Source organism: Podarcis pityusensis, assembly GCF_964106645.2.
Source record: "Podarcis pityusensis genome assembly, chromosome: 3".
Lineage (NCBI taxonomy): Eukaryota > Metazoa > Chordata > Lepidosauria > Squamata > Lacertidae > Podarcis > Podarcis pityusensis.
Window position 1 is genome coordinate 44,906,801 of NC_138026.1, and position 23,218 is coordinate 44,930,018.

A 23,218-nucleotide genomic window follows, 5' to 3' on the forward strand; every position below is an offset into this window, starting at 1 on the left:
ATCTGGCTTCTCTATCTTCTCTTTACCCCCCCCCCCCAAAGATTATTAGATCAACTCCTTTCAACACCCTTCACTTCTTCCAATCTAGCAAGAGCAGTGCACCTTATAATCATAGAAAATTCCTGGGTTTTACCAGTGCCCAGAAGCATATCCCTTGGATGATTGAATTGCACTGTAAGACTAAGACTGAAAACCAGCATAAGAAATACCTACCGGTTGTTTTTTTCCAAGACAACCATATGAATGCTAGGCGATTTGTAAGCATGTGGAGGTTTTATTATCATAAACTTGCTTCCCATAAATAATTGTGGCAGCTGGAGCTGAAGCCAAGCTCATCTATTACTATAACAGAGAAAGGCACACACTCCCCGCCAGTAGTATCAGCCTGGGTAATGCTATGCATTGCACCCAGATGTATGCATCATAGAAGTGCTGTGGCAATGCGCAGTACAGGGAAGTGGTAGTCACTGGTAAATTGCCAAAGGCCAGCCTGGTTGTATTAAAATGCAACATGTTGGAGAAAGATTTTTAAAACAAGTCAACACATAACATCATTTTGTAATCTCTCTTTCTGTCTCTTACACACGCACATGCCATTCACTGATAGTTTTCCAGGCCATTTCATTTGTCCTCTTCTTTTTCACTCAGGAGTTTTCCAGCACCCATTACAGTCTTCCACTTCCTTCATCAATAACAACCCAATGATCAGGGGTCCTCTATGTTACTTTGCCCATATCAATACATATTTACGTATCATAGGCCTAATGGAAGCAGGTTGCTGGCCCACACTGCCTCCACTGAACACAATGAAAACAACATGTTAGATGGAAGAGCCAATCGACTTAACCTACTTCCAAGTAATGGATAAACCAGATTAACAATAAGGATTTTTTAATATATCCAACAAAATCATTCTATTCACATACCATCCAACTTTTTCAGACTCAAACCAGGATGTGTGTCTTCAGATACACGTTCCCAGGTGAGTCACGTGACCCACACTTTGCTCTTCTCCCCTCCAAAAAAGACTTTTCCAGTGACATCTTGTGCTTTTTTCAGGGTGAGAGTGCTGCACCCAAAACGACCACCAAGATCTCACATGAAAAAATGAGATGATCTGTTCCTTCCAGGGCACTTGGCAGGTATATATTCATGCAATGACTCCTTCCCCAAGCAACCCCTGTGTCCCCCAATCAACTTCAGTGTGTTATAGAAACCCCTTGAATAGACTTTTTGAGGGGACATGTGGGGGAAGGAGAGGTAGGGGAAGTTCTGTTGCACAAGCTGATGTCCTTGTACAAATGGCATTACTTCATTAGGTACAATCCCTCCATACCCTCCAATATTTCTCCAATGAAAATAGGAGAATTATCTGTAATGATAATTTTACTATTTATACCCCACAAATATTACTGGGTTGCCCCAGCCCCTCTAGGCAACTCCCAACATATATAAAAACATAATAAAACATCTTTTAAAAAACCTTCCCTATATAGGATTGCCTTCAGACAGCTCAGGAGTTGAATAACTCCATACCCTACAACATTTCTCTGATGAAAATAGGGACATCCTAAGGAATCCCAGACATCCCAGTAGTGATGTATGGAAGTGAGAGCTGGACCATAAAGAAGGCTGATCACCGAAGAATTTATGCTTTTGAATTATGGTGCTGGAGGAGACTCTTGAGAGTCCCATGGACTGCAAGAAGATCAAACCTTAAGGAAATCAACCCTGAGTGCTCACTGGAAGGACAGATCGTGAAGCTAAGGCTCCAATACTTTGGCCACCTCATGAGAAGAGAAGACTCCCTGGAAAAGACCCTGATGTTGGGAAAGATTGAGGGCACAAGGAGAAGGGGACGACAGAGGACAAGATGGTTGGATAGTGTTCTCGAAGCTACAAACATGAGTTTGACCATGCGGGAGGCAGTGGAAGACAGGAGTGCCTGGCGTGCTCTGGTCCATGGGGTCACGAAGAGTCAGACACGACTAAACAACTAAACAACAACAACAAGAAGGAAAAGTGGCACATTCTGGGTTCAAATCACAAACTGGGACAGCTTCTCTAAATCAGGGGTGTCCCTGGAAAATAGGGAGGGTCTGCCCCTCAGCTTAACTGCACAGCACATTTTAAAATGACATGATTTTGTTAATCCCATTGGTTGCTCTCCTTTTCCGCTGTAATTCTTTGGTAAAAGAATGTCTGGAACCTCCACTTCCTATAACTCTTTTTCAGGTATTCAAAAAGAACAGGCATAGGCAAACTTGGCCCTCCAGATGTTTTAGGACTACAACTCCCATCACCCCTAGCTTTCAGGACCAGTGGTCAGGGATGGTGGGAATTGTAGTCCCAAAACATCTGGTGGGCCGAGTTTGCCTATGCCTGAAAAAGAACATGCAAGGCTCAAACTAGGGAAGGGGATGGACACTGTTCTGCCTCCAATATCATTGCATTCAGAGTACACCTGCTCCATTCTGACCTCTTGTTGAGCAGGGAGAACTCCCCTGGGATCTACAGGTATAGGGTAGTAAAGAAATGTGATGATGATAATAATAATAATAATAATAATAATAATAATAATAATAATAATAATTGGGCCAGCACCTCATGTATGCACACCCCCAGCTCATCCCCTAGTCTGAACCTTCACAATTGTGATGCCAAATAATTTTTGAATATCAAAGAAGAGTATAACAGTACTTTATCTTTGATTGTCTACATTTTCATATTAACCAAATGTCAGTGTTTTATTAATTTATATGGTATTGACATTTTATTTCTTTTCCTGACAAAATATTCTCTATTTTTAACTTGTAGATCAGAGTGAATGCCTGCAGGCAGGCTTGTGAGATCAACTCCCCCCCCCCTGCACTTCCCCCCCTTTTTATTAGAGCCCTGAGACCTACTAAATGGAGCCAGATGCAAAATGGAGGCTAAGGGGATAGAGCCATTACCTACTGCATCTCATGATCCAGGTGCTGAGATGACTCACAAAGACAAGCACAAACCTACATTTGAGTTACTGCAGATGAGAGATTCTACTAATCACAGGGTCTTCTCCAACTCAGTCACTGCAGAAGTTGAACAACTTTAGCTCATGCAGTGGAACTTTACTCTCTGCATATCCTCAGTCAAATATGCACCTCAGTTCTGATCTGGGGTTTGCCCCCAATATTCCAGAGCACATTTAGTGGTGGTGCAGAGGGTGCCCAGGTAGAGGTAAGAGAGGTAAAGTTCTGCTGCATGTTTTTGTGCTGGATTCAACCATAAATCAGCAGGGCAGGAGAGAGTACCGTATTTTTCGTCCCATAGGATGCTCCGTCCCATAGGACGCACCTAGTGTTTTTTTGGGGGGGGGGAAATAAAGGGGGGGAAATTTCCTTTATTTCCCCCCCAAAACCAGGTCGGGGAAACCAAACCAGGTCGGGGAACAGCGGGATGGCGGCACTCCGCCTCCCCGCCTCCCCGCTGTCCCCCAAGATTGTGAGGCTGGCGAACTCCCGCAGGGCTCCCCACACTGCGGATGTCTGCCCGGCGCGTGGGGCACTCTGCTTCAGGGCGCCTTGCGCGCTGGGCAGCAGGCTGCTATCTGCAGCGTGGGGAGCCCTGCGGGAACTCTCACAGGGCTCCCCATGCTGTGGATGTCTGCCCAGCGTGAGGGGCGCTCTGCTTCAGGGCGCCCCACGCGCTGGGCCGCAGGCTGCTATCCGCAGCCTAGGGAGCCCTGCGGGAACTCCCGCGGGCTCCCCAGGCTTGCTGATAGCTTCCTGTTGCCTGGAGAGCGAGAGGGGTCAGTGCACACCGACCCCTCTCGCTCTCCAAGCTTCAGCGAAAGCCTGTATTCACCCCATAGGACACACACAGATTTCCCCTTCATTTTTGGAGGGGAAGAAGTGCGTCCTATAGGGCTAAAAATATGGTATTTTGGGTGTTGAGTAACAATAACAGTACATCAAAAACTCTTGCTGATCTAATGAAAATAATCATTTCCATATCAATTAAGATTACTATTTATTAAGAATTAAAAAATAAGTCCCCATGAAACCTCATCAGCACTTTAATACACAATTTCTATTAAGATACACACTTTGGTATTCAATTTGACCTAATACAGAAATTCTTTCAAAGCAGTTTTCCCTATCATACTGCATTTTGTTACGTTGTTTTCCCCAGTATATGCCTTTATGTGCACACTTTGCTCAAATATATACATTTTTGTACATATGTTGCTGGAGAAGTACATTGAAAAATGGAGAGCATTTCAAAGGATAGCTGTGCTTCAGTCCACACACAGTTTTGGAAAGTGTATTAAGTAAGTTTGCCTTTAAATGCAAACTGAAATGAATTTCTCCACCATTCCTGCCCACCAGTAGACCCCCATCTATCTTCTGCCTGCCTCTGAAATACAAGGAAAGTATTTGGTTTTGAAACATTTATTTCTGAAGACAAAGTATACCTTTCAAAGTAGCATTCTCTTCCCAAACGTGGTTAAAGAAGAAGGTGGGATTACAGCCAATATAGGCTTATTTATAAAGGTATACAAAAATGAAGACATGAAGGGACAGTTTTAAAATAAACAAACAAACAAACCAAAGTAACACATGTGTGTTGCACATTCATCTTCTTCTTTGGCGATCACTTGTAGCTGAGTAAGGTTGTCTTCCATAAACACATGCACATACACACACCTTACCTTACTGACTATTCTTAAGCAGTTGGTCCCTTACCTTTCCCGCCCCGACCTGGCCACAGTGATCCATGCGATGGTCACCTCCAGGCTTGACTACTGTATTTGCTCTACGCGGGGCTGCCCTTGAAGCTGTCCCAGAAACTCCAGCGGGTGCAGAATGCTGCAGCGAGGCTCCTAATAGGGTCTCTGCCATGGGAGCATATTCACCCAGTGCTTTTCCAGCTGCACTGGCTCCCGGTGGAGTACAGGATCAGATTTAAGGTGCTGGTTTTGACCTTTAAAGCCCTTCACAGTCTTGGACCCTTGTACCTACGGGACCTCCTCTCCTGGTATGCCCCACGGAGAGCCTCAAGGTCCATAGCAACACCCTAGTGGTCCCGGGCCCTAAGGAAGTTAGATTGGCTTCAACCAGAGCCAGGGCCTTTTCAGCACTGGCTCTAACCTGGTGGAACGCTCTGCCTCATGAGACCAGGGCTCTGCAGGATCTGATTTCTTTCCACAGGGCCTGTAAGACAGAGTTGTTCTGCCTGGCCTTTGGCTTGGAGCCAATTTGATTCCCTTCCCCTCTTTCTTTTTCCTTTCTCCTCCTGTGAAGGGGCTGCATCCTAATGTTTTAATGTTGTATCTTAATCTTTTAAATTGTATTTTAATAAATTTGTTTTTATTATTGGTTGTTAGCCGCCCTGAGCCCGGTCTTGGCTGGGGAGGGCGGGGTATAAATAAAATTTTTTTATTATTATTATGGTCAAGTGACTTTTCAGAAACAGAAATTCTACCTAATGAAATGCATGAGAAATCCCTCTTTAGCGCTATGAAGTAGGGTGATTAACAGATGGATAGGCAAAACATGTGGATGTGGTCAGATGACTGCGAGAACTGGCACACATTAGTAGTCCGTTTTAACTATACCAGGTAATTCTCCCTGAAATGAGTTTGTATTGAGCATGTTTGGGAACATCTGAACAGGATGGCATGCTGCAAAAACCCAACCAGGCAAATTTATCCTCCATCCTGAGACCTGTTTCCAAATAAACATGCATAAGTCTCAAATTCCAGTAAAGCATATTGCTTTGCTTTCTGCAGCAGAAGCATATATATTATTATGGAAGTCCTTTTGCCATGATCTAAATATATCACATTCTGAGTTAATTCTGTAGAGAAGTCACTTTGTTTCTTTTCACATCACCAATGTGCACACAGCCCAGTGTGTATCTTTGAACACACAAGTGTTGTTGCTGCCGATGCTTGTGCCTGCTTTTTGTATCCCATTTTCCTATACAAATGAATGCCATTAAAAACGAAGACATTTGGAGGAAAAGAAAAAGAAATTATTGCAACTGTTGGAGCAGATGTGTGAACTACCTGCTGAAGTGACAAACTAAATGCCTCTATTCAGCCAGCAATGGCAGCATCTCCATGTTTCTACTGTTTGACACAATGATGGATTATTTATTTACTGAACAGCATTGGTGGCCAGAAAATCTGATTTTCATGCCTGCAAATCCATGAAACCTCAGCCACTGAACAGCTTCTTTTACATGTGGCAAAGGTCACCTATCAAGGGATTTTCTCACGTTTTGTGTGATTGGTCATGCCTCATTTCCTGCAAGAAAATATGATTTCCCCAAAGTGGGTGAGTTTGAAGAGACTCACAAAGACCTAGAAAGTTATTTCCTTTCTGTGCGATAAGCATAAAAGTATAGAGACTAACCTAGAGGGATAGACAAGCAACTGTTTGTAGCTGGAAAGCATATTTAATCCTATCATTTAGGAAAGTCTAAGAGCTCTCCAGATATAAAAGCAATGCAAAAATTAGGCTCTTAACCTTGTCACTTCACCTTGAGGATTTGAAAGGGTTTTAATAACTCATGAACTATATCTTCTCTGAGTCCATTGTTTGATAGTGAACATTGATTAGTATATACATACACTGATAACTGGGAAACACTGGCCCTTGAAGAAGAAGAAGAAGAAGAGTTTGGATTTGATATCCCGCCTTTCACTCCCCTTCAGGAGTCTCAAAGCGGCTAACATTCCCCTTTCCCTTCCTCCCTACAACAAACACTCTGTGAGGTGAGTGGGGCTGAGAGACTTCAAAGAAGTGTGACTGGCCCAAGGTCACCCAGCAGCTGCATGTGGAGGAGCGGAGACGCGAACCCGGTTCCCCAGATTACGAGACTACCGCTCTTAACCACTACACCACACTGGCTCTCAATTGAGTGCTCCAATTGGAGAACAGCCTTTACCAAAGGTGTAACGGACTTTGAAGAAGCATGAACTCAGGGCAAAAAGGAGAAATGAGCTAAGAGGAAGGCGCATTTGGCAAACCCTCACCATGATCAACTCCCAGTTTAAACCTATGTCCCCACTATGGAAGGACGTGTGGATCCAGAATTGGCCTTCACAGTCACTTATGGACTCACTATTAAGACCATTTTCATGGAAGACAATCCTCTCGGCTATGAGTGATTGCCAAAGAGATATACGTACATAGCCATTGCTATTAGAAAGCAGGAAGTTCCAACAGGACCAAGTAACCAGGGAAGGATTTTTGGTTAGTCCCACACCAAACTGGCACCACATCTTCTTCTTCTTCTTCTTCTTCTTCTTCTTCTTCTTCTTCTTCTTCTTCTTTTGCAGCACATTACTACCACTGGCTACTGTTAGGTACTGCACCATATCATTAATCTTATTTCTTCTCAACTTACCTTTGATAACAGGGCTGCCTACAAGGCTTTCTAGGTCCAGCACACTCCACTCTGCTTGCAAAAGATTTGCAAACAAAAATTGCCCATACATTGTGTTACATGCAAATCTGTCTTCAATTTTTCAGGCAGGGAGGAGGGCCCAAAAATAAATTAGGAGTGGCACATGGTGAATAAGATGTTTGGAAGGCAGAATGTCAATAGGTGAAGCTTTTCAGACAATTGCATTTATTAAAAATTCTGAACGCTCACCAGGCTACACCTCTCTCCCCAAGCCCCACACTGACTCTGCTTCACACCTCAAGTGCTTTTGCCTGGCTGGACTGTGTCCTTGAACACTGATGGTGCTTCTTGTAAAATTAGGTAAAATTAGAGTAAAATTAGCCTACTGGACAAAAGTAAAATTTGCATTCATTGCACCACAGCCAATTGTTTGTAGCCCCAACCGCTAGTGGCATGTGCTCCCTTGCCCCAGGTGGTTGCCCAGAAAGGAATAAGGTCTTCAGTCTGAAGATGCTTTTTCAGCCATAGCTAGAGGAAAAGGTATTGCTAGGCCACAGGCAGGGAGAGGCATGTGTAGCTGAGAGATGATGAACAATGAAATCCTTATGCAGGAAGTCAGCTTTGTGGAAGTGGATATTGGCCAGGAAGAAGTATTCAATAAGAGCATAGAAATCTAGGTTAGGATAGAAAAACACAAGGTCCTAGAACTCTATGAGCAGCTGAACTCCAAAAATGTTTTCCTACTGTGCTTTTCATAAAGTTTCCTAATCAGAAATGTCTCCGACTAGGGAAGAGAATGGTGCCGGTTTTTTCGAGCCTGTTATACCTGTTCTGAGATCAATCAGGACATCATCCCTAGAACAGTGTGTCAAAGACTCGAGAGTTTCTGTCACTGCACATTTGATTTTCCTCCAAACCAAATGTCTCTAGGCCATCATGTCAAAATAAAGACTCTTCGCTGTGTGTATTCAGAATGCTACAGGACAGTGCCTTAATATTCAGGGACAATATAATTTTTTTAAAAATAAAAACAATACAAAAATATAAACCATTATTATTAACCTTCCTTTCTGATCTTCCTTCATCAGTTTTTGTCTCCCCCTTTGCTTTATTATTTCCACCTTCAGGACAATCTGCACATTCAGTTTTGCCATACTATGGCTGCAATCCTAACCCCTTGCCTCAGTAGACACATTTAGGATTGTGCTATAAGTAATTAAAAAAATATTTTGTTTCACCAGATTTATGTGAGGAGCATATTCTTTTGAATGGACCCCAAACTGGTGGTGATTATTGTTACCATTTACAATCCTCTCATCAAGCCTTTTGCCTACTTATTGTCAGCAGTCATACAGATTTATATTTCATAATAGATAGATATTATTTTCAAAGCTTTTTTGAATATACGTAAATGAATACATAAATATATAACCTGCCACATTCCAAAGGCTTGAGTCTGGTAGCAACAGTGAATGCAAAGTGAATATACTTATCCACTGTTCAAATATACAGAATGTTAAAACCTCAACCTTTTCCTGGGCTCATCCCAGCCTAAGGATTCCAAAAAGATGGGACTGATCTAAAACTTTAGCGTTTTTTCTTTTTCTAAATATTTATTTGTTGTTGTTCTTAAATACATAGGGTGCTTATATAACCATGCAATAACACTTTATATTATAATTATCATATTACAATATTGTAAATATATTGTATGGCTATACATTTAATAAATAATATCCAGTACTTTGGAAATGTATTGCTTTGTCCATTATTTTCTCTTCTACAGTTTGCAAGTTTTGATACTGTTACAATGACCCAAATTCCTTCATTCCCAAATGTCCATTTAGTTAGGCTTTAGCATTTTCAGGATATTTGTGGGTGAGTAGGTAACAATTTTCCAACCATCTTCATATATGCTCCACTAAGTTTCTCAGAATTCTTACTCCTGAAATAAACTCAGCTGTATTTTTGTTTTGTTTTACACCTTCTGATTTCTTGAACTGTGAGAAGTATGTCACAGCATCATAAACTACCTTGTTAACTGACATTTATTGGTTGTTTTTCAGCTACCACCAGTTTTGTCATTGATATTTAAGCACTTCCCCTAAGGCCACAACAAATAGCTCCTTTTCTTCACCACTGCATGTGATATGCCTCAGTCTTGCAAATGGAAATCCTCACATTGCCTTCCTCCTTGGCCTCATAGAAAGCAATCTCAACCAGACTCCCTCATACAACCATTTGTTTTAATTTGCTGCTGTGGGTCCACACAGTGTGTTTTATCAACAGTACAAAAGGAAACCTTCCGTTCCAGCAGAGAACACTAATAAAAAGCACTATCGGCTGAATACAAATCGAGATGAGTAAACTTTCCTGTTGCCTAAATCGTAGATCATGTGAACTGCTTCTTTCTCTTGGTGAGCAAAAAGTGACATTTCCGTATAAGTGCAGCACTTGTTTAAAAACACAGCAGGGAACACAAAAAGTTCTTGTTTACAACTGCTATATTCTCCAAGGTTTTGTCCGTTGTTGGAATATTTTCAAAGGAATGATTGATTTATTTTTACTGTAAAGTATGCAAATAAATGTGCCGTGTAATTTATTTCATCTGCGGCTCTTAAGAATAAACATAATTTCAAAAGGTAAAGATGAGCAGGCATTGTAGGGGGACTGCCTTGAATCCACTTTAATTAATCTGCAAGAAATGCCATGCCATGCCTGGTTCTGTATTCATAGTGCCTATAATGGATTACAAACCTCTACCGCTCACTTAGTGATCCACTGGTTGCATGGCAGGGCAGAGGGAATCAATTCTAAATTATTCTTTAAACCTCCCCTAATTGTGGGTGTGACAGTGTAGTTTAAATGATTTTAAAAGCCCACTAATTGCACTTGAGCACTCTCAAGACGGCCACAAATCTGTAACCCATCTACTATTATCCCTGTTCTGGTAATAAGGCAGGATAGACTACTGCAAGTGTTGTACATGCAACTACCCTTGAAGACGACCCAGAAATTTCAGTTGTTCCCAAATACAGCCACTGGACTATTGACTGGGACTGGATGGGCACAATATATATCTCATTGATACAAAAGCAACTTCACACACACTGGGCTGCGATGACAATCTGAGATGACAACCAAATTAACTATTGTTGCCCAATGCAGACCTTTAAACTTTTCATTCAGAAATGTCTGCTGCTATTCATTAACTGTGTATGTGCTGCTTTGCTGACAGTGGTGCAGCTAGTAATTTTAGACCTTGGACTTAAATGCCTTATGCCCACTCACTTCACTTTAAAGCACAGACTCTTCTTTCCCCCTGGGGAAATAAACCATTCTTTATTTGAAGGATGTTGCAGCCTCTTTTAGTGGGGTGGGACTTGCAGTGCTGCTTTTCTGTTTAATGGTGTTCTTTGTCTATATTTTAATTATTGTCTTTTTAAGGCTTTTGTTGTTGTCTGTGGTTTAAATGTAAGTCACTTTGAGTTACCTTGTAAGAAAAGTGATTAACCAATACAATAAATCATCATTGTCATCATAAATGACCATATGTATTATTTCAGCTGTGATGCACACCATTGAAATTTATCTCCCTCCCCCTGTGAGCATGATTTCATGCTCTACAAGTGCTTCTACTTTCCTAATATGTTAGGGGGGGGGGAGAATTTGTCAACTGTGATAAAAAGTACTTTGAGTATGGGCAAACTCCCCTGCCAGTGGTGAGTGGGGTCAGACAGGGCAATGGATGTGATTTTTACCTTTGTTCAGTAGGCTGCATTCCACCTGTGTAAGAACTGGAGGTTTCTGCACGCTCACGCGTAAACTTACCTCTCCATCCTCCATGCAGGCAAGCAAAAGTCATTATCAAAATTCAAGAACACATTGTAAGGAGGCAGAGCACTTGAGGAAGTGGCAGAAGAGGGCTGGTAAGGGGCATGGCTATGGAGGTGACCCAGAGAGAGTCCTGAAGGCCAACAGAGAGGATTGGATGGCTGCATTTGGATCTTACTCTGAGGTTTCCCACACTGATCTAGCCTTGCTCCTTTAATGTCTGTACAGCTTGAACATTTCCATGGAGTGGGCCTATGTGTGGATACTTGTGTGTATGAAGGCTTCCATGAGATCTTCCTGAGTGATTGAGGGTTCCAGATTTCATGCATGAAGACCCCTTTCTCTACATGTGCAGACATCAGGAGAGGGTCTAAGTGGAGGGTGTGATATCAAGAGAGGGACTACTCACCATGGCTCCACTCCTTTCTCCCACTCCTTTCTCCCAGGAGCTAATAAATTCTGAATAAAGGTATTGTGGACAACATTTTATTTATTTTATCTATTTTTTTAAATGAACAATTCACATATTATGCCATTACAACTGGGTTGCTTTTTTTTTTTTTTAAGGGAAAAGAGCACTATAGTTGGGCTATCTACATTTTCATCTCTTATTTTATCCACTTAAAAATACCTAGAAACATCAGTGGGGCTGAACTGGCTTTTATTCCAGTATACTGGCTTAGCTGATTTGCTGATAATGTTTCTAAGTGGTTACAGAAGTAGAATAAAGTTCATCTTGCTGCATAGCTGGGGGCTACAAACCAATGGCTGTCATGTAGTTAAATATGCCACATTCTCTTTCATGCCTGGTTCATATTTCATTATCTCATCAGTATAGAGTCACATTATCAGTTGGAAGCATTGCCCACATGATTCAAGATACGGTCCTTATGCCAGGGGAACCATGCATTATGTAAGACACATAATAGCCTTTTTTTCAGACTTTCTTTGAACATAAGCAAAAGGTAGAGGAGGGCAGGATTGCATGTGGCGTCTCCTACTCTCAACCTCCACACATTTATTTGAAGGTTAGAATACAGATTGTAACTTTCTCCATGTGATCAGAAAATAGCAGATTTCCTGATTGCACAGACATAGCCCTGCACCCATATTGTAATACCACTAGGCTCTGTTCCAATTTTCAGACGAACATATGGTGGTCAGGTGCTTGTAATTTTATTCCCCCATCCCTTTTCAGCTCAAACATTATTTGAAGACAGTTAAATCATGCAACATATCCATGCAACATAGGTCTGGAGGTACAGTATTCAGCATGACCTCACCTTGCTGTTGGTTGCTGTGACTCAGGGCTCAAGTGCAGCTGACAGAATGTCCTCCTAGGTGATCGAGCTCAGGAGGTCAGATGGCTTAGTTCCAAAGGGGAACCTGTGGTGTACAGATATGGTTCAGTAAGGCAGGAAATACAGTTCTTTATGAGCAACTGCTTCAACAATGACTTGGACCAGACTGAAGCCTTTTATGTAATGTGATCAGCTTCCCCTTCTCCTGCTCCATCCATTTCTTGAAAAGCAGAAAGTCTTGAAAGGGCAGGCCTTGGGAATGGAGCCCAGCATTCCATCATCTCTACAGGAGCGAATGACGGCACACTTCCTGTGGTGATGCAGTGACTCTATGGACTGTATGGGGCTTGGAGTCAAGTATACCCAACTCTTGATAGACTTGGGCTCCTTGGAGGCTACTCTATCTTATCCAGGCTCAGAAATCTCTGGTTCAGGGGTCTCCAACATTTTAGTTGTGGAGGTCTCTAACATCTTGGGTTCAGCTATCTCCAGCATTAGTGGTGCTCATGCCTTTTCCATTGGCACCACTGGTCCCTAAGGCTCTGTGTTTGTCACTGATGAAAGGTATGGTGTGGTGGGACAGCACTGTTCAACCGCTGCTGCTTACTGGGAGCTGGAGGAGCAGCTGCAAGGTTGGAATGGTGCAAATGGCAGGAACACCTCCAGTACATTTGCACCATACTGTCCTGACTAGAGCCTCTTCCCTCCTCACCTTAGTAAGTGACATGACTGACAAGGAATATTATTATTATTATTATTACTAATAATAATAATGGCAATCATATTCCTTGGATGACCTTGAATTCTGGTTCTTTGAAGCAGGAATTCTTCATTCATTCTGCCATCCCAGATCATTCATAATATTACAAACTAATTAGTCTTCTTTCTAAATAAAAATGTCCTCAATATTTTAGCCTTATTATGACACCCTAGCTTCCTGATCATTGTTTTTCTTCTGTTTACATCTTTTCTATTGTCATGACATTCTTTTTTGCGATACAAAAATTAAAACTGCACACAGTATTCCAGTGGCGAGACCACCATAGATTTATATAAAATATAGACTTCATGATGCTGTAAATTTTATTTTTAATCCCTTTCCTAGTAATTCCGAACATCATATTTGCCTTGTGCATTACTGTTGCACATGGAGAGGATGATTTGAGAGAGCTGGCCACCATGATCCAAATAGATCTTTCCTGATTAGTCACAGCCCTTTAAGAACCTCATTTGCTCTTTGGTTATCCATCTACTCAGTTTGAAGAGGTTTTTCTCTGGAGCTCCTCATAGTATTTCACCATTTTGAATCAACATGGTGCTCTCCTATATGTACATTTCCTGCCAACAAGTCCTTTCCATGTAGGAAAGACATAACATTTGAAGTAGCCCTAATAAACACTCCAATACCCTTGAAGATGAAGGGCCGTAGATTGATTTGCAAAGGGAAAATACTTTGAAATGAATCCAATGTGACGTTATTGAAAAACTTTAATGGGAAAAGATTAACTTTTGAAAGTCTGCAGTGGTTTACAAAGCTTCAAATGCCCAGAAATCTACTAAGCCAGCCCATTTAAAGAATCTAAATACGCTTGCACATTTTTAAGCTTCCCGACTTTGAGTATTAGCTTTGAAGTTGTGCCAAAAATGGAGCTGCCTTGAAAATGAATTCATGACACTGGAATTAGTGTTGGGTGTGTGGCATGCCTAATGATAATCTTGACCATGCTTGCCGTTGACAGCCAGCGCATATGGCGCTTCTGAGTCAATAATTCTTCAAAGATAAGATGCGCAGCATCTTGGCTCTTTTTATCTTTGCACACTGATGATTTGGACACTGTGCAGTGTCCAAAGACAGCTTGTTTAAGGACAGATGGCATTTTTCCACAGCATAGAAAGATTGCCTGCAGATTTCCTGAGTCACACTGTCCATCCAGGAAATATACAGCAGGAGCCTAAGTGAAATATGCTGAATGAAAGATTCTTTTGTTGAGATGCCAAAGGATTTCACAGGTTTTCAAGAACCAAAGAACAACCTATGCTATGTGTGAGGCCAGGCCAGAAAATGAGCAAATCATTGAAATGTTGCCACTTAATGCTGTCACCTTCGTTGAGGCTTAAGTGGTCTACCATTCTGCCTCAACCAATTGTGTATTAGGACAACAGACAAGGGGCTCTTCTACATGAAACACACAGCACAGTTGGCTGAGAATCACCCATTTCTCCCCCGCCCCCACCACCCTGGTAGTCTACAGAGAACAAGGACTTCTGTGCTAAAGGATTAACTTCCCCAGTTCCTCTTAAACTTAATTTGAAAATACTGTACTCAGTTTCTACAGAGGCTTATTCATCCCAAATGGATGACTTCATTTTATCCTGCTATGTTATGAGTCAGCCTGATATAGCGCTTCACAACCATATACACACCAAGCTGCATTCACACTGCAGTTTGTCCCATTTTGCTGACATTTCCCTAACTGTTAATTCTTGCATTATATTTGAGCTTTCTCACAACGTAAAAGCCACTCGTGGGAAAACTAATGGAATGGAATATAGCACACGTTTAGTTCCCATTTCTGTGTTATTTGATTGTAGGAGGGAAATCTTTTGCAGTCCCCTTAACCCGGGAAATCACAAGAATTTTGAGCGACAATTTCCCTCCCCCCTTTCTTACGGGTTCATGCTGCAGCCACTCATGTGATGAGCCATGAGGCAAGACACCTTCACATGCTACATTCCCTGCCCATTTCAAGGCTCACACTGCCTCCTCCTTTTTGCCTGGCAAGAAAGCATGCTGGTACTTCAGCACAGAAAGTCATGTCAAAAATGTAAAGCCTACAATAATAATAAATAATAATAATAAATATATCCCGCCCTCCCCAGCCAAAGCCAGGCTCAGGGCGGCTAACAACAATAAAATAATACAACATTCTAAAATCATTTCATTATAAAATTAATTCAAATCAAATTGATGGCAACCATTGGGCTAGAGTTCTGTGAAGATTGCCAAAGGAGGGAGTCAGGCTGTGCCCTGGCCAAAGGCCTGGTAGAACAGCTCTGTCTTGCAGGCCCTGCGGAAAGATGTCAAGTCAAAGATGTCAAGTCCCGCAGGGCCCTAGTCTCTTGTGGCAGAGCGTTCCACCAAATCAGAGCCACAGCCGAAAAAGCCCTGGCTCTGGTTGAGGCCAGCCTAACCTCTCTGTGGCCTGGGACCTCCAAGATGTTTTTGTTTGAAGATCGTAAGTTCCTTTGTGGGACATACCAGGAGAGGTGGTCCCTTAGGTACGAGGGTCCTAGGCCGTATAGGGCTTTAAAGGTTAGAGCCAGCACCTTAAACCTGATCCTGTACTCCACCGGGAGCCAGTGCTGCTGGTAAAGCACCAGGTGAATGTGATCTCGCAGCGAGGACCCCGTAAGGAGTCTCACTGCGGCATTCTGCACCCACTGGAGTTTCTGGGTCAGTCTCAAGGGCAGCCCCACGTAGAGCAAGTTACAATAATCCACTCTGGAGGTGACCGTCATGTGGATCACAGTGGCTAGGTCAGGGCGAGAGAGGTAAGGAGCCAACTGCTTAGCTTGGCGGAGATGAAAAAATGCCGCCTTTATTATACCGGCAATCTGCGCCTCCATGGAAAGGGAGGTGTCGAAGATTACACCCGAACTCTTAACGGACGGTGCTGGCACTAATTGCACCCCCGCAAGAGATGGGAGTTGCCCCTCCAATAATGGCAGAATGTAGAGCAAGAGGGATGGCATAGAGGAATGATATGTGTGAATGATATTCATCACAACATGGAGGAATAGCAGTCAGGATGTGACAGAACAGGAAAGAAGCGCTAGCCCTGAAATCACTTAAACTAATACAATAAATCCATGAATACAGCACAAGTTTCTAAGATAATAAATTATTTTGCAGCCTCCCAATTTCACATATGGTTTTGATATTCATGGGTAGCACAGCAAAATAGCTAAGTGCATGGCTGCGCCAACAGATCTACTTGTGAGTAGTTTGTAAACCCCATGCCCTGTTCTGGCTACTCCACTTCATCTTGTATAGTGCCTAAATTTTTACTTTCTAAAACAGGTACTTGTTTTACCATCTTGTCCTTTAACACTATGGATGTTATTTGTCCCTTCAGTGCTCTCCCTTTCTCCTCTATCAATGATTTCTTTCTTTCATTCTTTCTTACCTGCTTGTTCATCTATCTACACATTTTCCCTAGAGACTTATCTCTCCTTTGGTGTTGCACAGCCAGTAGCTATTCCCCCCACTAAGACAGAAGATGGTTAATCACATTCCTACATGCACAGGCACATACATACACTGAAAATAAAATAAAAAAGGAGCCCAATCCATTAATGGCTACAATTCACCAGCGTAGCTTCAAGTCACACATACACCATGTCTTGAAAGCATTCATCATGCCCATTTAATAGTAGTTAATTACTGAAACTGTGAGGGACGTGGGTGGCGCTGTGGTCTAAACCACAGAGCCTAGGGCTTGCCGATCAGAAGGTCGGCAGTTCGAATCCCCACAACAGCATGAACTCCAGTTGCTTGGTCTCTGCTCCTGCCAACCTAGCAGTTCAAAAGCACATCAAAGTGCAAGTAGATAAATAGGTACTGCTCTGGTGGGAAGGTAAATGGCGTTTCCGTGCGCTGCACTGGTTCGCCAGAAGCGGCTTAGTCATGCTGGCCACATGACCCAGAAAAACTGTCTGTGGACAACTGTCGGCTCCCTCAGCCAGTAAAGCGAGATGAGCGCCGCAACCCCAGAGTCATCCGCGACTGGACCTGACGGTCAGGGGTCCCTTTACCTTTATTGGAACTGTAATTTGTTAAGGGTGCTGGTAACTGTAGTTCTGTTAGGGGTCTCTGCACAACTCTCAGTGCTCTTCACCAACTACAGTTATCAGGATTCTTTGCGGGGGAAGCCATGGGTATTAGAGTGCTTTCAATGTACTGGGTGGATGTGATGTCAAAAGTCAGGATCTCCTATTGTTTGTTGTTTTAAGAGAAAGCTGTTCGCACCTTCCTTGTTCTAGTATAGTTTATAATGGGCATCTCATGCTTGATGGAGATGCATATCAAATGCCAGTACCATGATTCAGCAAGGGTGAGCCACCCATGGACACATTAATGGAAACATGATTTGGGCTGCAATCTTAAACACGTTCACTGAATAAGTCCCATTGGGTACAGTGGGGCATGCTTCTGAGTTGACACACACACAGGTGTTCACTGTGAATTCCTTGTAATGCTACACATGCAGATCATGGTTGCATGGGGGAAAATACCCTCATGCAGCTCCTACAACAAGGCAGGTGGGCATTCATAGATTGTTCCACTTACACTATGATGTGTGGCATATATGCCATAAATATTCAATCCTAATTCTACCTGAAATGGGGGGGGGGGCAATCAAATATTTTGAAACCATGATTTTAATTCTCAATATCAGTTTTCATTAATGGTTCCCCCCCCCAAAAAAAAGTATTTTATGGGAAATGAAATTGAACTGGGAAAATAGGTGTGAGGGGTTCTAGTGTTTTAAACTCCTCCCCAGCTATTTATTCATTTGCTAGTTGCATATCCCACCTTTTTATCCAAGGAACACATGGTTCTCCCCATCCTCATTTAATCCTCATAACATCCCTTTGAGGTAAGTTAGGCTGAGAGGCAGTGCCTGGCCCAAGGTCACCCTGTTGGCTTTGTGGGGATTTGAACCCTAGTCTCCCAGATCCAAGTCTGACACTTTAACCCCTAAATCTCATTTGCAATATTTTCTCCAATAACTTGAGCAAATCAGATACCAAGCCCTAACCCTTTGCATCCCCAGAGAAACAAGCCTCTCAAAGTGTCTTTTCTACTCGATCTCAAGTACTAGGAAATGTCTCCTAGTACCATTAGTTAAAACTTTTGTGGTGTGGACAGGCAAGCGATTTCTATCAAAGGCAACAGAAAAGTAGTTATTCAGCTTTCAAGTCTGGGAATCCCTTCCCTTGAGATGCCACCATCCTGCTTGGAGAGTTTCCATCTTCCCCTCTCCTGAAAGTACCGTATTTTTCGCACCATAGGACGCACCGGACAATAGGACGCACTTTGTTTTAGAGGGGGGAGAACAAGAAAAAAAATTTCTCCCCCTCTCTGCCCAGCGCCCCTTCAGCGAAGTGGCAGGAGGCGCTGCGCAGAGAGGGGGAGAACTTTCCCCCTCTTGTTTTCCCGCTCTAAAACAAGGTGCCGTTTAAGGTGCGTTCAGGCGGCTACCTTGGAAGCCTGGAGAGCGAGAGGGGGCGGTGTGCACTGACCCCTCTCGCTCTCCAGGCTTCAGGTTCATTTCGACCTGCTCTTTGGGGCTGGCGGGGGGAAGCCCACCACCAGCCCCAAAGAGCAGGTCAGGGAGCAGCGGAAAGGCGCAGCAGAGAGGCTCCTGCCATAGCCGCCTGTCACCTCTCCAGCCGGGAGAGCGCGCGCGGGGCTAAAGCAGCCCCCCGCGACCCTCTCCCGGCTGGAGAGGTGACGGGCGGCTATGGCAGGAGCTTCTATAGCCGCCCGTCACCTCTCCAGCAGCCCCACGCGTGCTCTCCCGGCTGGAGAGGTGACGGGCGGCTATGGCAAGAGCTTCTATAGCCGCCGGTCACCTCTCCAGCAGCCCCACGCGCGCTCTCCCGGCTGGAGAGGTGACGGGCGGCTATGGCAGGAGCTTCTATAGCCGCCAGTCACCTCTCCAGCAGCCCCGCGCGCGCTCTCCCGGCTGGAGAGGTGACGGGCGGCTATGGCAGGAGCCTCAATAGCCGCCCGTCACCTCTCCAGCTGGGAGAGGGTCGCGGGGTGCCCGCGCGCGCTCTCCCGGCTGGAGAGGTGACGGGCGGCTATAGAAGCTCCTGCCATAGCCGCCCGTCACCTCTCCAGCCGGGAGAGCGCGCGCAGGGCTAAAGCAGCCCCCCGCGACCCTCTCCTGGCTGGAGAGGTGACGGGCGGCTATAGAAGCTCCTGCCATAGCCGCCCGTCACCTCTCCAGCCGGGAGAGCGCGCGCAGGGCTAAAGCAGCCCCCCGCGACCCTCTCCTGGCTGGAGAGGTGACGGGCGGCTATTGAGGCTCTTGCCATAGCCGCCCGTCACCTCTCCAGCCGGGAGAGCGTGCGCGGGGCTAAAGCAGCCCCCCACGACCCTCTCCCGGCTGGAGAGGTGACGGGCGGCTATGGCAGGAGCTTCTATAGCCGCCCATCACCTCTCCAGCAGCCCTGCGACCCTCTCCCGGCTGGAGAGGTGACGGGCGGCTATGGCAAGAGCCTCAATAGCCGCCCGTCACCTCTCCAGCCGGGAGAGGGTCGCGGGGTGTCCGCGCGCGCTCTCCTGGCTGGAGAGGTGACGGGCGGCTATAGAAGCTCCTGCCATAGCCGCCCGTCACCTCTCCAGCCGGGAGAGCGCGCGCGGGGCTAAAGCAGCCCCCCGCGACCCTCTCCTGGCTGGAGAGGTGACGGGCGGCTATTGAGGCTCTTGCCATAGCCGCCCGTCACCTCTCCAGCCGGGAGAGCGCGCGCGGGGCTAATGCAGCCCCCCGCGACCCTCTCCTGGCTGGAGAGGTGACGGGCGGCTATAGAAGCTCCTGCCATAGCCGCCCGTCACCTCTCCAGCCGGGAGAGCGCGCGCAGGGCTAAAGCAGCCCCCCGCGACCCTCTCCTGGCTGGAGAGGTGACGGGTGGCTATTGAGGCTCTTGCCATAGCCGCCCGTCACCTCTCCAGCCGGGAGAGCGCGCGCGGGGCTAAAGCAGCCCCCCACGACCTTCTCCCGGCTGGAGAGGTGACGGGCGGCTATGGCAGGAGCTTCTATAGCCGCCCATCACCTCTCCAGCAGCCCTGCGACCCTCTCCCGGCTGGAGAGGTGACGGGCGGCTATGGCAAGAGCCTCAATAGCCGCCCGTCACCTCTCCAGCCGGGAGAGGGTCGCGGGGTGCCCGCGCGCGCTCTCCCGGCTGGAGAGGTGACGGGCGGCTATAGAAGCTCCTGCCATAGCCGCCCGTCACCTCTCCAGCCGGGAGAGCGCGCGCAGGGCTAAAGCAGCCCCCCGCGACCCTCTCCCGGCTGGAGAGGTGACGGGCGGCTATTGAGGCTCTTGCCATAGCCGCCCGTCACCTCTCCAGCCGGGAGAGCGTGCGCGGGGCTAAAGCAGCCCCCCACGACCATCTCCCGGCTGGAGAGGTGACGGGCGGCTATTGAGGCTCTTGCCATAGCCGCCCGTCACCTCTCCAGCCGGGAGAGGGTCGCGGGGCTATGGCGTCTTCGCTCCATAGGACGCACACACATTTTCCCTTCATTTTTGAAGGGAAAAAAGTGTGTCCTATAGAGCGAAAAATACGGTATGTTGAAAACCTATATATCATAGTCTGCAAAGAGTGACACACTTTTAAATTTTCTTTTAATGTGTTTGTTTAATTGATTTCTTTTGAGGCAAATGGAAATTTGTCACTCGGCAACAGCTGCCACAGCTCTCCCCCTTCTTTTTCTGGAGTCTGCTAAGCATCAGCGTTCCAAATGAGCCTGAATCTCCAGAGGAAGGAGAACGGAATCAGAACACGCATTGTGTCTCTTTAGTCAGAATTCTTTTCCCAGCCACCTCCATGCCTCCCCTCTCTGCTAATGTATGCCTGCCTCTGAGGCAAAAACAGATCTACGGCTCCTGTCCTTGTTCTGAATGAGAATACATTATTTGCCTGCTCTGTTTCATTAAAATTATTCCACTCAGCTGTGAAAACAGACTTGCAATGGATTGAATGAGTCGCCTCTCTACCCCAGATGCTGAGGAGGTGGGCTCTTTAAATGTCATGGAATAAATAAATAAACAATCTGCATTTGGCAGAGGGAATATATATATGCAGGGAAATATACTGAGAAAACTGAAGGCTATATATATATATATATATATAGCCTCCAGTTTTCTCAATATATTTCCCTGCATCCTATTTTAAATCAGATTAATTAATTATATCTGATTACCTGTAATACAACAGTTGCATTGACAAATAAGTTATCTGTGCCTTTGAATAATTTGGATGCTTTTTCTCTCCAAACATATATCTGTTCACAGATGGCACTTTAGAGTCATTGCAGACTTCCATGAAGAGGAGAAAGCAATCTTATCCAATCGGCTCTTCCAACTGCAGCCACCCACACAACCTCAAACAATGTGTTAGCACAGGAGTCTTTAGGCTTTCCAGACCTGGGACCCATCTTTAACCCGAAAATGCATTTCTTAATCTTTTGCCATATATTTGTACGGTGATGGTGCTGCTGTTGTGATCTTGCCTTAGATCAGGCCATGAGCTGATAGCGTTTGCCCACCAGTATTCCAAGAGGGCAGTGCTTGTGGTCTGGTTTCCTTCGGGGCATGGAAGAAACATTTACCCTTGCAACCAGCTGTTGAAATCATCCTTGGCCAGCCACAAAGGCTTGTGGGATTGCCTGCTGAAAACACACACTTAAATTGGCTTTTAAATCATGGCCTTTGAAAGGGCAGGGCAAGAGCAATGGACCGGAGTTAAGAATTCTTCACTCTGGACCACCTCCAAAAAATTTAAGCCCATCAGTTGAAGACCAATGTTTCAGAGGGTATCCCAACCATTCAAAGCAGATTTAGGGACTACTGGGAGATTTAAGGTAAAGTGGAGGTTGGCAAGATGATGGCTATTCTCTGCCTTGGAGTCAGAGGCAGTATATGTTTGAACACCAGCTGCCTGAAAAATCCAGGGAAGGAGAGAGTGCTATTGTGGGTTGGCCACAGGTATCCGGTTGGCTACTGTGAGAACAGGATGCTGGACAAGATGAGCCCTGATCCAGCAGGGCTCTTTCTATGTTCTTATAAACAATGTCTCACCCATTTCATTTGCAGACACCTCCACCGGATTGAAGGAGCCTTCTATAAATGAAGCAACGCCATCAGAAACAATGTATTATTTTTATTTTATATATTTAAAACTTTTTCACAAGGAGCATCCATCATAATTCCCAATTGGCAATTGATGGGAAGAGAGGCCAACTGAAGCACAGTCTGGCTCTCTTGTACCTCATGTCTGCCCAGGAACATCTAATCACCTGGAAATGAAGACCTGGGGGGCTTGTCTCAGCGTAAAAAAGGTTGGCATTGGTCTTTTTCCACTTTCCCTGATAAATTGCACATCTAACATTACCAAATAAACACTACCATGTATTTTACATGTTTATAAACGCTCTCCTCCTTCTTTCATTTAAGTTTTCTATAAGACAGGTTCAGACTTATGGATACTGCTGACGAATTTCAGCAGAGTTTTGAATTCTGTGAGTGATTCTTTCTGTGACCTTTCTAAATTAAATGTGTTTTCTGGACTGAAGGGCATTTGTACAATGCAGAGGAAGGCTAAGTTTAAAGGAGTGAGACTCTACATTATGCTGTAAAGGAGGTGAGGCTATTTTACAGTCACCCCCAATGCCTTTGGGGAATGAGTTCTGGACTTATATGCCAGCTGCTGTCTTCAGCAAATGCAAGACGAACTCCTGTGGTTGACATTTCCATTAGTACAATGGCATACAGCTGTTCCAAAGAGTCAGCCACACATTGAGATAGACAGACTCTTGCAAAGCTCAGGCCAGAACTAGGGGCACCTTTGAAGACAAGGACCAAAAACTTGAATTTGACCTACTATTGTGTGGC

General features: G+C 44.9%; 1 long non-coding RNA gene across 1 annotated transcript; it reads left to right on the forward strand.

The window, feature by feature from the left end:
- The first annotated feature begins 21,152 nt into the window (after positions 1-21,152).
- Positions 21,153-22,755, forward strand: LOC308473049. Its single transcript, XR_013983875.1, has 2 exons — positions 21,153-21,338; positions 22,421-22,755. It is a non-coding gene; the product is annotated as an uncharacterized lncRNA (long non-coding RNA).
- The last annotated feature ends 463 nt before the right edge of the window (positions 22,756-23,218 follow it).